The 15461-nt window shown below is 34.2% G+C and overlaps 1 protein-coding gene across 8 annotated transcripts in view; it reads left to right on the forward strand.

Moving 5' to 3' along the window:
- Positions 1-15461, forward strand: part of NAALADL2 (N-acetylated alpha-linked acidic dipeptidase like 2) — a 1546126-nt gene that overhangs the window by 99180 nt on the left and 1431485 nt on the right. The gene's annotated exons all lie outside the window — the stretch shown is intronic.

Here is a 15461-nt window from a genome sequence, read left to right on the forward strand (position 1 = left end):
CCGTGAGAAAGATCAAACTATAATTGAATCTTGAAGGAATTTAGCAAAGCCAGAGATGATGAAGAAGAGCTATCAGACATAGGGGACAATTGGAAGTTGGAGTGTTAGGTGAAAGAAAGAGTAAAAATGCTCATGTCATTGGATCAGAGAGTAGAAAGAATAGGAAGTTTGGAAAGATTTAATCAAGGGACAGATTGTAAATTTCTTTAAAGATGATTTCATCCCTGTACCCCAAGGTGCAGGAAGAAACAATGAGGAGAAGTTGAAAGAAGAAAATTTTAGGTTTTATGGAGATGGGGAAGACTTGGGGGGAGGGAATTCCCATAGTTCCATAAGAACTCTCTCAAAGTAAAATGAACTACTCTAGGAGGAAGCACAGGGCTCCTCCTTACTGGGATCTTTAAGCAGTGGTTACTGGCCAACTTTTGGGTATTTTGTAGGGAATATTAGTGTTCAGGTGTGAATTGGATTAGATGGTCTGCTGAGTAGTACTGTGGAAAGAATTCTGGACTTCAAGCAGGGATAGATCCTCACTTAAAAAATTCCATTAGGTGACTTTGGACAAGACTTCTCAGAATTTCTCAGAACACCTATAAGATGAGGGCATGAGATGAGATGGTGTTTAAGGTCCTTTCCAACACTAAATCTATAACCCTGGATACCCTTTGAACTTTTGACAGTAATTCTTTGACCTTAGTCATAAGAGGAAAATGAAACCACTGTATATTTAAGGAAACAAAAATATTGTAAGAAATTCTTTGTCACAGGGTCTCTTTTTTTTTCATGGGGAGGACTGATCAATGTTGTAGGAATTAGCTCATTTTCCCTGGAGATAGCCAAAGAATCTTCTCCTACCAGCCTTAAAATGGGAGTTTTGCTAAATGAGAATTAGTGTTATAAAAACAGTTATACAGCCCTCTGCACCTTATCTTTCGTTTCTCTGACAACATCCACCGAACGCGCAGTCTGATGACCATTTATAAACCGTGGAAGCTTCAGGTGGGTTGAACTCCATTTCAGGATCAAGTTGTTCTTGACATAAGCAATAAAATGAACAGATATTCCTCCAGGCTTGTAAATGTTTTCTATTGACGGCCATCTGCCCGTAATTTACAGTTTTCTCCTTTGGGACATTGAAAGAGCGACACTTAGATAACATTTACTCCCTTGATGATGAGAGGCAGGGTGGTGTAAGGACTGGAACACTGGTGTTTGCAGTGGGAAGGACCGACTATCAATCTTGCTTTGGATACTTAGAAGCTATTTGACACTAGGAAATTCCCTAATCTCTCTAAGCCTCTGTTTCCTCATTTGTTTAAAAAACATCAGTCATATAAAGTGATAGACTGTCCTAAGCCCTAGGACAGCAAAGAAATTGCAAAACGGATCACTTCTCTCAAGGAGCTCAGGTTCCATTGAAAGAGATGAATAATTAGACACCTGCAAGAAATCTCTCTATCTTTCCTTCCTTCCTCCCTTTCATTTTTCCTTCCTTCCTTCCTTCCTTCCTTCCTTCCTTCCTTCCTTCCTTCTTTCTTTTTTCTTTCCTTCTTTTTCCTTTTCCTTCTTTGTTTATTCCTTCCTTCCTTTCTCTATTGAAATCCAGATATCTATATATCTACATCTATCTATAGCTGTATATATTTATATCTTTCTATCTGTTTATCTATCTATATGGAGGGAGGGAGGGAGAGAGAGAGAGAGAGAGAGAGAGAGAGAGAGAGAGAGAGAGAGAGAGAGAGAGAATAGATAGGTATGGTAATCTTAGAGGGGAAGTTACCAACAGTAGGGGAGGTCTTGGAAAGATTTGCTTCAAAAGGAGGAATTCATACAGAATCTTGAAGGAAACCAAGAGGTGTAGAGATGATAAGGGAGAGTTTCCTAGGCATAGGGGAATTGGGATAGATCATATTCAAACAATAGAAAATCGGACAGTGTAACTGATGCATAACATTTAAGAAAAGGAGGAAAGTTGGGGGCAGAGCCAAGACGGAGAAATAAATGCAGGGACTCACCAGACCTCTCTCTCACCCCCTCCAAATATCTTTAAATAATGATTTTAAATAAATTCTATGTCAGACCCCACCAAAAGATGGAGCACTGTGTAGCCTGGGCTGCCCCAGTAGGACTGACCCCACAATCCAGGATCAGATAATGGGGCAACTGGCTCAGTGGAAGACAAGAACTGAAAAGAAAATTTGATCTTCAAATGTAAGACTCAAGTGAAGCATAAAAAGGTAAACAGGAAAGGGAAATTATCAGGGACTTAATGATGTTGAACTGCTTCTATTTCTTCATAGAAGATGATACTGATCTTTTATGAGGATAGTTAGGAGCATAAATAGACAAGCTAGAAGTTGAATATGAAGGAATAATACCTTGGAAAAAGAGTTAAGGGGTGAGAAAGGAATCTACTTGGAGAAAGGGAAAGATGGAGGTAGAATGGGCTGTTATTTTTTCTAAAAACTTTTGCAGTGGAGTGAAAGAGGTGGGGCAGGTCATAGCATATATGTTCAATTGGGTAAACAAATCCTAGGGGAAACTAGGAGTGGAAGGGGATACGAGAAAGGGGGTTGATAGACAGTCGGGCAAATTGTGGGTGTAGTCAGAAGTAAACCACTTTGAGAAGGGACAGGATCAAAGGAGAGCGAGGATAGAAGAAATGGGAGGTAGGGGAAATAGGATGGAGGGAAATATAGTCATTGTAGGGGGAAAATTGAAACAACAGAAGACTGGAAAAGTAAGATGTGGGGAAAGTAAAGACCCAACAGAGGGTATTATATTTGAAGTGTTCAAAGTTTACATAAATGTTAGTTATAATGAGAACTCAGTTGGACTCACTTTAGATCTGGTGTGGTGACATCGTAGTGCTTAGAGTGCCAGGCCTGGAGTTAGGAATACTTATCTTTCTGAGTTCAAATCTGACCTCTGATATTTGCTATCTGGGGGACCTTGGTCAAGTCACTTGACTCTTCCTCATCTTTAAAATTACCTGGAAAAGGACATGGCAAATCATTCCAGTAGCTCGGCCAAGAAAACTAATGGAATCATAGAGAGTTGGACAAGACTCAAAAAATGACTAAACAACATAAAATGAAAAGAGGTCCGGTCAGCTCTGGAGCAGAGAGGACTTGGTTCTGCTACTTCTATATCCAAGTAACCTTGGACAAGTCAGTTAACTTCTATGGGTTTCATTTTTTTTTACTTGTGATCTGAAACCTTTTGATTAGGTGATAGTTAATTTCATCTAGTGTGAAATCTATAATTTTATGTCCCCTATCCAAGATGATGCTTCATGCAACTATTACTACTAGGAAAGGCATATTCATCTGTATTTTAGCTCAACTCACAGCTCCTGTGAATTTCTGGACCTTGACTTATTATCTCAACCCTTCCCAATTGACATTGTATATATTTCCATTAGAATGTAATCTCATTAAGAATAGGAGATATCATGCTTTCATATTTTATTTCTCTTGTATAGAATAGTACCTAAGACATGTAAAAGGCACTTAATAAATAATTGTTTGCTCATTAGTTAATTCAGTAAGCATCTATTAAGCACCTATGGTGTGTCAGACTCATGCTAAAGTATTGTGATAGGAAGGAAGATAAAAGAATCTTTCCCCCAAGGATCTTACTGAATATTATTATGTCAAGACACTTGACTTGATTAATGTGCTGAACTGGATTAGCAACCTGGTATATGAGTCTCCAGTTAATAATTTTTCACATAGAATTTTCCTTTAAGACAATTTTCTGTCCTGGGAAATCTAGACTACCAAGATAGTCTCAGTCTTATCCTAAACACTTTCATCATCTCAAAATTCACTATCTAAAGCCATAGCTATATGATGTAATATCACTCAAAGGGGATACTTACCTGAGGCATTTTCTTTCAAGGTTTTTCTATCCTATTTACTGATCCTTGCTCTCTTTGCCTGGATTATTATTGTAAAACCTCTGACTCAAAGGGAAATGTTCTCTCTCCTAAAGTCATGTTTGATTTTTCAGTATCTTCATCAACTGCTCCAATATTTGATAAATGATATTTACTGAGGGTCAAAGGAATCAGATCTATATTTTCCTGACTCAAGACTTGGCACTTCATTTATTATCTACCTCCCTTGCTTCTTTATGACTCTATTAATTAAGAAAAATATTATTATTATTATGAAGAACAAATTAACATTATTAGGATCATATTCCTGAGATACTTTGAAGATGCCAGAATGGATAGAGTACTGGACTTGGAGGAAGATAGACTTGAATTCAAACCTGGCCTCAAATTCTTAACTGTATAATGCTGTCTCAGTTTCTTTCTGTAAAATGGAGATTATAACAGCATTTACTTCCCAGGGTCTTTGTGAGGACCAGTAAGAGCATCTTTGTAAAATGCTATGCAAAGCCTAAAAGTGCTATATAAATGTTAGTTTTTTAAAATCAGTAAGAGCATCTTTGTAAAATGCTATGTAAAACCTAAAAGTGCTATATGTTAGTTTTTTAAAATTAAAGCTTTTTAATTTTTTATTTTCTTAAATTGCATGTAAAGCAATTTTTAAGATTCATTTTTTAAAAATTTTGAATTCCAAACTGTCTTTTGTACTCTCTCTTCCTCCATTCTTCAGAGGGCAAGAGATTTTTTTATAGATTATATGTGTTCATTTATGCATAATATATTTCCATATTAGACATGTTATAAAAGAAAACAGAGACAAAAAAATTAAAAAGTATGCTTTGAACTGCATTTAATCTGTCAGTTCTTTTTCTGGAATGGGCAGCATTTTTAAAGTTTTTAGATGAAATGGCTAAGTCATTTATAGTTGATCATTGCATGATAGTACTGATTCAAAGCACAATGTTCTCCTGGTTCTCCTGGCTTCACTTTGGATCACTTCATATAAGTCTTTCTAGGGTTTTCTGAAACCATTTTGCTTGTCATTTCTTATAATCTAATAATATTTCATCATAATCTTATTCTGCAGTTTATTCAGGCATTCCCTAATTGATGACGTTCCTTCAATTTCTAATACTTTAAAGCTAGCCCTGTTTAACATAAAGTTCTTTTGTCATGACAACTCCATAAACAGATAGTTATACCAGTTACTATTCCTTTCTTATGGATATAAGATCAAGTCTTGGGAAGTTCAACTTACCCCCAAATATGTAGGTTTTTCTAAGTGAATATCTTAACCCTGGTAAGCAGTCCATTGGACTGTCATGATATATGGTCCATTTTTATCATGACACTTTTCTGTTTTTCTGGGAAAAATTAAAATTAGCTATCCTTGCTAGAATTTACCTCTTTTGAAAGAATAGTATGAGTGACACTGACCATAGGTATTTTGGTTTATCTGATGCAACATTTATGTGCATTGGAATGACTAAAAACATTTATCAATCCTTAGAGAACCAGTGAAATTTGTGAAGTAAGTCTGGAAGGTTAAGGCTTCAGCTGCTCAAATACTTTCAAATTAAATGGAATTTATATTAATCTCTTTATTTAAATAAATCCAGTTGTGATATTTCTGGGTTATCCTTGCCATTCCCAATTAGAAGCCAAAATAGGCAGAAACCTAGGGAAGACACTTACTGAATTTTAGAGTGGGAGGAAATCATCAACTCCAGAGGTATTTAACACATCTTTGAATGAAGCCCAAATCAGATTGGAAAGAAATTGAGAAATATTTTACAAAATCAAGAAAAACACGATAAAACATAGAAAAATTACATTTAAATCTAAGTCATTATATGTCCCACAGGGATTCTTTTGTCCAATTTAGTGGACCCTATTTTCTTTCTATGTTTAATGATATTTATCTAGTCCAACCATATGGTTAAAAAAAGATAAAGGAAGTGAATCTCAGGGATGTTATATGACCCATCTGATATTGAAAAAAACAAACAAAACAGCTAGTTAGTGGTAGAACAATAATTGTAAACCTTGTTTTCTGATTCTTAATTCAATGCCTTTATCTTTATGGACTGATCATCCCACCCCTTTTTTAAAGTGACTGATTTAATGTGAAAAAGAAAACTGGTCATTTATCATCATCATCATCATCATCATCCCACCCAACCCATATCTGAAAAAATTCCCCTTATAGCATGCCACTTCTAGTGCTTTGCTTGAGGACTCTGAAAAATAAGGAAACCACTCCTGTTCTAGAATATCTTATATATTTAGTCTTAATATTCATAGAGAGGCAATATAATATAGCTAATAGGCTGATGTATTTGGAGTCACAGGAAGACAGGTTCAAATTCAGTTGCTATGGACAAGTCCCTTAAGCTTCTTTATGTCTCAGACAACTTTGTGGGGCAGAACACCTATGTATAAAGTCAGAGATGGGTTGTAGTCCACATTGAAGTAAAGAATTTCCACAATGGGAGTCTCCCTTGCAAACAAAATTGCAGATCCTACAAGTATTAAGTAAAAGTTGATTATCTTCAAGGAAGTTTTCTCAACCTTAGAGAGGGTAGATTTTATTTTATTGGACTCTTAGGACTTAAGAATGCTGAAAGTAATTTGGTAAACTACCCAAAGTCATGATCTTCTAAGTAACTGGTCCAACTTGAAAAGGATCAGTCTGCATTTGTTAATGCTTCACAGGTGGGAGCTCTATTCTGCCATCTTACTCAGGTCAGCTCACTGGACATTTTTGCCTGAATCAACAAACCCTATAGAAGCCACTGGGAAATCTGGTTGAAATATGAATAATAGTGTTATTAATATGCTCACAGATTTTTATTTAAGAAAATATATCTTACATGTATATGCACATATATGTAAATATGAGCATATGCATACATACACACATACACATGGGTATATATATATATATATATATATATATATGAAATGATAAAAATATCCTTTGAGTAAATGCTCAATTCTTTCTTTCATTGCTTGTCTTCTTTTTATTTGGGACATCAACTATTTTGCAATAGAGAAAGCAGTATGAGCAACAATAGAAATGGTTATTTTATCATCCAAGAACATGGATGTGTGCCTATGTGTGGATGTGTGCGTATCCTTAAATACTTCAGTGGATGGATATATACTTTCAGGGAAGGGGGTATTTTCTTTACCATGCAAGTCTAAATATTACAATACTTTCATGGATGCCCATCCTATGGGATTCATTATTGCTGTCTTCCTATAAATTCAGCATAGGTTATTAATCCAGAAACCTGGGAAGCTTGTGTAATTTCTCATGACAATAATAGGATACTGGTGGAGTATGAAATTTTCCCATTGGTTATTGTTTGATCTTTCCATATGCCTTATCTCTCTTATATTTTGTTGGCATTGTTCTTTAATGACATCTATTACATCGAGTTTTATTACAATTAATGTTTTTTTTTAATTAGATGCTCATCTTTAAAAGATAAAGTAATATTGATTGTGGAAATTTGCATCTTTCATCATGCCCAGTTAACTTCAGTTTGGCATTAAACTCTAAACCTGTTTTCCCAACTTCCTTGAATTAAATGAGAAAACTTTCCATTATATCATTATGTTGATGTCACAAATATTGACTAATATTGACCCCAAACCAATGCTGTTGTACAGAGAATTGTTTGTGCCCCCAAACCCTTCAATGGGCTAATCTTTAGCTACAGCACTCCAAGCAATTAAACACCCCCATAACTGCAATAAGATCTAGACTGTATTTTCCTAATTTCTTAATTAATATGTCCTACAGGGCCAAATTAAAAGCATAGCTAAAGTCAAGATATTTTATCTATTGCTTTATTCTCATTTAGTGGGCCCATTACTCTGTGATGAAAGGAAATTCGACTATTCGGACAAGGCTAGTTCCTTACCAACCATGTAGGGTATTATCCAGAACCCTATTATTCTCCCAGCATGTGAATATTGATTTTTTTGATGAATTGGTCAAGTATTTTTTAAAGTATGGATGTTAAGCTTGCAAGTCAGTAATTCTCTAGATCATCCTTTTTCCTTATTTAAATAAAGTTAAACACGCCTTCACTAAACTGCTTCTTTCCATCATCTTTGTGTGGGCAAGGACTTAGAAACTGATCTTACAATGCTGCCAAACTCGGTCATACTAGTTAAGATTGTTCATGGCCAGAAGAAACTTTCTGCTATTCAGTTGTGATCTTGACATGGGTTTAGGAGAGGAAAATGGAGGACTTCAGTGTTGGAGGAACTCATTTAAGATCCCAAATTAGTGATGGAATCAATAATGCATGTTTTAACTCCATGAAGCTAAGAGATATTTAGTAAAACAATCACTAAGGACTCACTTAACAATTTCACTATATGAAGTTTCTAGAAAAAAGACATACTCAGGTCCTGACCCTCATCCTAATTATGGGTTACTTGCATTTGTTGGCCCTTCATTTTCTCATCTGTAACATTTTAAGTAGAGTCTAATATTCCTTTTAATTAATTTTATGAGCTTATGTCTCTATATTTGACTGAATCTTTTTCTGGGTTCAAGACTTTATTGTTATATCCTGATACTTATTATACTCTTATGAAGTATAAATGCCATTTGTTTCTGGAATATCTGATTCTTATAAGTTAAGTGGTTCATGTGAAAACCAGTGAACCCTGATGTTTTAGAAACTGTTTTTTATATGCATTCCATTAGCACCCATTCACAGCAGGTGATGCTCTTCTGAAAGTTTTTTTTTCTAGGAATTTTAAATGGTGAGAAGATCACTAAAAGTGAGTCCTTAGCAATTCAGTTTCACTAAATATTTTTTTAGATTCACAGAATTAAAGTTATATATTACTGATTCCAAAGATGAGAGGAAGGAAAACTCAACATCTTTTGTTGTTGAAAAGTCATGTTTCTTGGTCTCCCTTCTAGTGCTGATCAGCTAAGGATTGGTTGGGAAACCATGAAGGAGAAGGGGAAAAAGTGAAATGCCCTCCACTCTCAAGGATATCAAAGACAGGGACAAAAAAAGAATATATATTTAGTGCTTTTCCCATTCAAAAATTTCTAACAGCTCTGGCAAGTTAGTCTAGAGACTATTATTCCTAATTTACTAGAAGGTGGTTGACTTATCAATGTAATAGTCAGGACATAAATCTGGCTTTTCTACCTTCTACTTGGACTCTTCCCCTTCCACTAATGGGACACAACATCAGTCATAATGCAATGGGAAGAGGAAGGAGTTGGAAACTTGGATTTAGACTCAAATCCTTTTTTTTTTCTTTGCTGCTTATAAACTATGTGGTCCAGAACTGCTCTCTTTATTTCTTTGAAAGTCATTCTTCTCCTTTGGAAAATGAAAGAATTGGACCAGAAGGCTCCTAAGACCTTTTACAGGTGTGAAGCAATGATCCTATGAAATGGGCAGAGGCATCTCGGTGACAAGCAGATGGGATGCTAACCTTGAATTTCAAAAGCCCCGAGTTAAAATCTGGTATTAAACCCTTACTAGCTGTGCGTCCCCTGGGCACGTTCTTTAACTTCTGTCTTCCTTCACTTCCCCATCCATTAAAGGAGTAGAATAGTGACATTACCTCTCAGAGTAATTATGAGGAGAAAATGAGGTAATAGTCAAACTTTGCAAGCATAAAGGTGCTTTTTGAATCTTACTTGTTATTATATCAAAAATTAACAAGTAACTTAAGGAGGTATAAGAAAGGAAGAATTGAATAGTTTAGAGGTTGTGCTTTTATTTTAAAATGAGGAATTTGCTCAGGTGGCCTTTGAGGTCACTTCTAGTTCCAAATTTGACAACTCATTATTATGAGTTTAAAAGAGGGATGCATCACTTTTGACTGTAATGACCAGGGAAAACTTCATACGGGAGATAAACATTGAGATGCACATTCAGATATCAGGATCTTTTTAGGCAGTGAGAAAGAAAGGGATATTCTAAATCAGGGAATATTGTGAGCAAAAGCATATGAAAATAGGAATGTGCTTATGAAAAATACTTTGAAGAAATATTGACTCAAATATCATGATTAAAAAATACAAGGTCCTATATCTAATAGAAACTTTGGGTTTCATGTGATTATATGCCAATTAAGCTATTTAGTAAAACTGATTCCTATAGTACCCTATAGTACCTATTCCTATAGTACCCCAGGTATTAGAACACTATTAAAAAAATATTGGCTAGAGTCTTTGAATAAAACTTTTACATTAAAATTGGCAAATTCTTTTATAAATGTTAAGCTATTTGGTCCTCACAGCAGTGTTGGCACATGTGTGTTATTATTGTCCTCATTTTATAGATAATAAATTGAGACCGAGGCAGAGTGACTTTCCCAGGGTGACATAATTAGTAAGTGTCAAAGGCAAGATATGAACTCAGATCTTACTGATGTTGTTACCAGCACTCCATCCACTGTGCCACCAGCTACCTCATCCAGTGCTCATCTATTCTCCACGTGGTTCCCTTCAAAGAGGGGAAACCTTACTATTTTCTAGAAACAGAATTCTTAATCTTTTTGTATTGGGGACATCTTTGGCAGGCTGATGATGAAATCATTATGCCCTTTTCAGAATAATATACTTAAAATGCACAAATAAAATGCATTGGAATGCAAAATTAAAAATTAAAAAAATAAATTGTCACTGGAAAAAATTAAAAAAATAAATATTAAAAATTAAAAAATCTTAAAAATTAAAAAAAATTCTTCTGAGTCTTGATGTTTTCCCTTTCCTCAGATTCAGAACAGATATTTAAAAGTGCAATCCCCTTGTACCTATCCCTGCTTTTTGAGACCAACTAAGACAATTCTGTCCCTTCTTATACGAAGCAACTGTGTGAATCATACAGTTGTAGCAGATAAGGATATGGTGCTTGAAGGTTGACAAAGCCCTTAAAATATTATTTCATTTATTTATATATTTATTTGCTCATTTATTTATTCATTCATTCATTCGTTTGTTTATTCATTTATTGAACTTATTTATTTTCATTCATATGCACATGTATATTTTTAAGTTACAAAATTTCCTTCCACTCTCCCTACTCCCTTTCCCTCAGCAGCAGTCAGGTTAGCATTGTACATGCATAGTTTTGATAAACATGTTTACAGATTAGTTATTTTCTATATGAGGTATTAGGATTAAGGGAAAGAGATGCATAAGAGATAATATTTATAAAGTGTTCGTCAGATTCTGAAGGATTGATTTTGTTTTTGTTTTGCTCTGAATGGGTATAACATTGCCCTTGGTGGTCCCTGTCCTAGCTCTCAGAACTGCTGAGAGGAGCTGCTTCCATCAAGGTTGATGATCTTCCAATGTTGATGTTAATGTGTACATTGTTCTCTTGGTTCTACCACTGTACCACCTAGATGCTTTCAAATTCTTGAAGACAGTCATTATATCCCCAATAATTATTTAGTTTTTCAGGCTAAATATTTCTATACACAGATAACATTAGAGTTATTTCTTCCCATAATCTTTCCACTCTCTCACTCTCTCCCTTTTTTGCCTTTCCCTTTTCCTTTGTACTCATCTATCTTCTTCCCCCACCTCAGTCTCTCTCCTGTCTCTTATGTATAACTATATAGAAATATATAACTATATATAACTATGTATAATTCCACCTTATATCCATCCATCATTCAGCACTCAAATACTTCCAATAGAGAAAATTTTACTACATTCTAGACCAGGGGTTCCAGAAATAACCAGGACATGACAGTGAAAGGATATTTCCTCTGATAAAGAAATTATAGATTCTCTCTGTGTTTTTTTAATCCAGGTTTTAAAGTGACAATCTAGGGTGCCTGAATATATCTATATATCATTCTATATATCAATTCATATAAATATAAAATCAGTGTTGGAAAATCCTAGTGTGGAAACCTCTTTCCATTGCTGCAGGCCATCAACTTGTTTTTATTTGATAACTTTGCCTGGAACCCTGAGAGATTTGCACAGTCACAGATTATATCAGAAGTAGAATTTAAACCTAGGACTTTCTGACCCCACAAAGGCAGCTATAGTACTGGAATACTTGAGATGGAAAAGATTAGGTTGTATGAGCATTCATAACATTAATTAATCATGGACATTTTAATTTCTTTATTTCAATTCCTATTGTACTTGAATGAAAAATGAAGTTGTCTGAAAGGGGTAAATATTCTGTTAAAACATCTTTTAATTGAAGAAGCCAAATAGGTTTTTCCATTAGAAGTTAAATAAATTGTTCAAAAACATAAATTGGCCAGGTTTTAACTCAGAAATTTAAAATTATTACTATGTAATGAACCTCTCCTATGCTAAGAACTTCTAATGAGTTGCCCTCTTACCATTCTAATTTCATCAAAATTAATTCCATGCTCTGGAATTCTTGCCATATTTAGTTATTGAAGAAATTTTCTTTGGAGAGAGTTTATAGATCAATAATATTTAAGAAACATTATGTGGACTTTGACTTTCTTTTTCAAAAGCAACTTTAATATACACAAGCCTGGGCAAATGTCCTAATGTGAGAATACGGCTGGTTCATTGACTGAGATATAGGACATAGTAAATAACTCCTAATTGATTGACTGTGCGATCTACTTTTTAGTTTTGTGCTTGAATATGTATAATTCATCAAGCATTTATTAATAATGTTTAAGGCATCGTATACTTGCTGTACTGTAAAAAAGAGCAAAAAAATTCAAAAGAGATCATATCCTCAAGGACCTTATATTCCATTGTGTTATTATTTATTTATTATTATTATTATTATTATTATCTTTTATCTTTTATAAATTCCAAACAACTGCCCTACCGATTCCTTTATTTGGAACTATCTCACAGAGGCTTTCATTGGCCCTAGATCTTATCCCTGGAATGTGATTGGCCCATAGGAGAGGAAAAAGAGTAGCAAAGCTGATATATCTCCATCATTCATCCTATTTTCATTATTATTGTTTGAAGGAAACAAATATGGCAGACCAGTCACAGCCTTCTAGATTTCATTTTGAAATGGCCCTTAAAGTTCTTCTTGTCCAGTTTTCCCAAGGCCATACAAGTAGTGTCGGAGATAGAATCTGAACCCAGGTCTTCTCATTCTTCCTTCTTGTATTGTCTTGGACAAGTCACTGGACATCCTTGGATCTCAATTTTCTCCTCTTTAAAATGAAGGAGTTGGACTAATTGGGTTCAGAGGTCTCTCCAACATAGAGGTCTGTGACTTAAAATGTTTCTTTTTTTCCATGATACCACATAAACCAAAGCTGCCAGTCAATGGTGATTGAGGCATAGGAATAGGGATGGGTTCCATCATTTCTCGAATATAGGAAATTCCAAGATCTGGCAACTCTACTTACTTAAGGACTCATTCAGGGTTCATTGTCAGGGGGTCATAAAATTTAATCTTGTTATATTTGAAATTTGACATTGAACCTAATATTGTGTATTTTAGGTTTTAAACTTAAGTAACCATCTTTATGGTTTTTATCTAATATAGGCATATTATCATGACAAATATTTTTAGAAATGTAATCACCTCCTCCCATTTAGAAAGGTGAAGATTATGATGAATCCCTTCTCTTAGTCCCCCAAACAATTCCTTCCTTGGGTGTGGAAGGTGGGAGTTCCAAATGTAGTTTTTGACATTATAAATGGTATTTATACTCAAAAGTTAAGTACTAGTGCCATATATAATAAGGGGAAAAATTCAAGGGAATGGGAAGGTATCCATCAGAATTTTCTTGCATCAGTAACAAAATAAATACATTTCAGCATGTTTTACTTGCCAATAGTTGGTTGTGTAACTTGTATTTAAAAGATAACACTTAAAAAAATAAATACTACATAGGTCATTACTGTTATTAGATGAATCTGATTATATATTGTTAGCTAATGTCGATTGGTAGAGAGGTCCATTTTTATAACCCAGTATTATGGAGTGTGGGGGAAAAATCCCTTTGTAAAAATTCTCAGCCACTATCTCCATAATCTCTACTTCAGTGAGCTTCATCCAAGTGCGAAAATGAAAAATTATAACCTGCCAAGCATCAGTGACAGAGTGAAATGAAAAAATTGCGAGTTAATAACAGTGATGCCTCAAAAAATTTTGCTGGCCAATTTAGCATTGCTTCATCCAAGGTCACTTCTTGGAGCTGATTATTTTTAGTAATTTGCAGATGAAAGTATTCTACCTTGGCCATGGTCAGTAAAGATCAAGAAAATACCTGGGAAGAGATAAGGCTCAAGGTTATCTGTCTTTTCTGTTAAGAAGAAAATCACAATTACAGTTTGTTTGCTTAAAACTAGGAAGAGAAATAATTTTCAAAAAAATAAAATTGATATCCTAAGGATAAATGAAGAGATTAAAGTCAATGTCACTTTAAAATAATTAACATGAGAGGATAAGAGGATGTTGCAGTAGTTTCTTACTGCTTTAGGAATGATATGACGCAATATTTCCTGGTCTTCTCGTCTAATCTTTTTCCTAAGAATTTTAAAAATTATTTAAAATTTTAAAATTTATTTTTTTAATTTGCACTTTTTCTTTGTGTGATAATCATTTCCCACTGTCTTTGCTTTCTTCTTTTTAAGTAAAATTATATCCAGTCAAAGTTCAATTAAGAATTTTTCCCCGAACATATCTGTTAAAGTTACTTTCTAACTTAATGTAGTATCATTTTATCTATAGACTGTATCTATTTGGAACTTTTTGTATTATATGGTGCACAACCTTAGTCTCAACCTAATTTCTGCCAAATTGTCTTTTACTTTTTTATCCAGAAATTTCAGTTATATAAGGAGTCCTTCTCCCAGTACTTCATGTTATTAGATTACTTCAATATGGGCCTGCCTCATTCATTTGTTTCTACTACTTGCTTATCTATTCTCTTTCATAAATCTATTTTCTTACTTGGTAATAAGCACCAAACAATTTTCATGATTATTGTCTTTTTTACATAGTTTGAAATCTAGTAATGCTATCTATACTCTTCATTTCTTTCTTTCTTTTCTTTCCCTTGAAGTATTGGGCCTCAAAATGACTCCAGAAAACAAAATATTTTGGAGCTAACATTATAATGACAAATTCAGGATATGTGTTTATGCTTATCGGTGGGAGCAAATGTCGAATAGACTGATCATCAGATTTATAGACTCGTAATCTCAGAAGCAAAAATAGATATCAGAGATGGTCTAGTACCATGTTCTTAACCTAAGTCCATGACTTTTGGTTTGTTTAAATATTTTGATAACTATTTCAAAATTTTTGATAACTTTTAAAAAATGTTAGATTATTAAAACCATTTTTGTTTAAATACGTTGATAACTATTGCAAAATATTTTTAAAAATTGATTCCTTTGTAATCCTTTGCATTCTATTTTTAGAAATCTTATTCTGAGAAGAAAATGTTTCACCAGACTGCTGAAGGTATCCATTACATAAAAAAGACTAAGAACCATTCATCAAGTCCAACATAAACTAGAAAAATAATTCATCTGGTCTTTACTTGTATATTCCTAACAGCAGAGAGCCCAAGACCTTCT

Source organism: Macrotis lagotis, chromosome 6, assembly GCF_037893015.1.
Source record: "Macrotis lagotis isolate mMagLag1 chromosome 6, bilby.v1.9.chrom.fasta, whole genome shotgun sequence".
Classification (NCBI taxonomy): domain Eukaryota; kingdom Metazoa; phylum Chordata; class Mammalia; order Peramelemorphia; family Peramelidae; genus Macrotis; species Macrotis lagotis.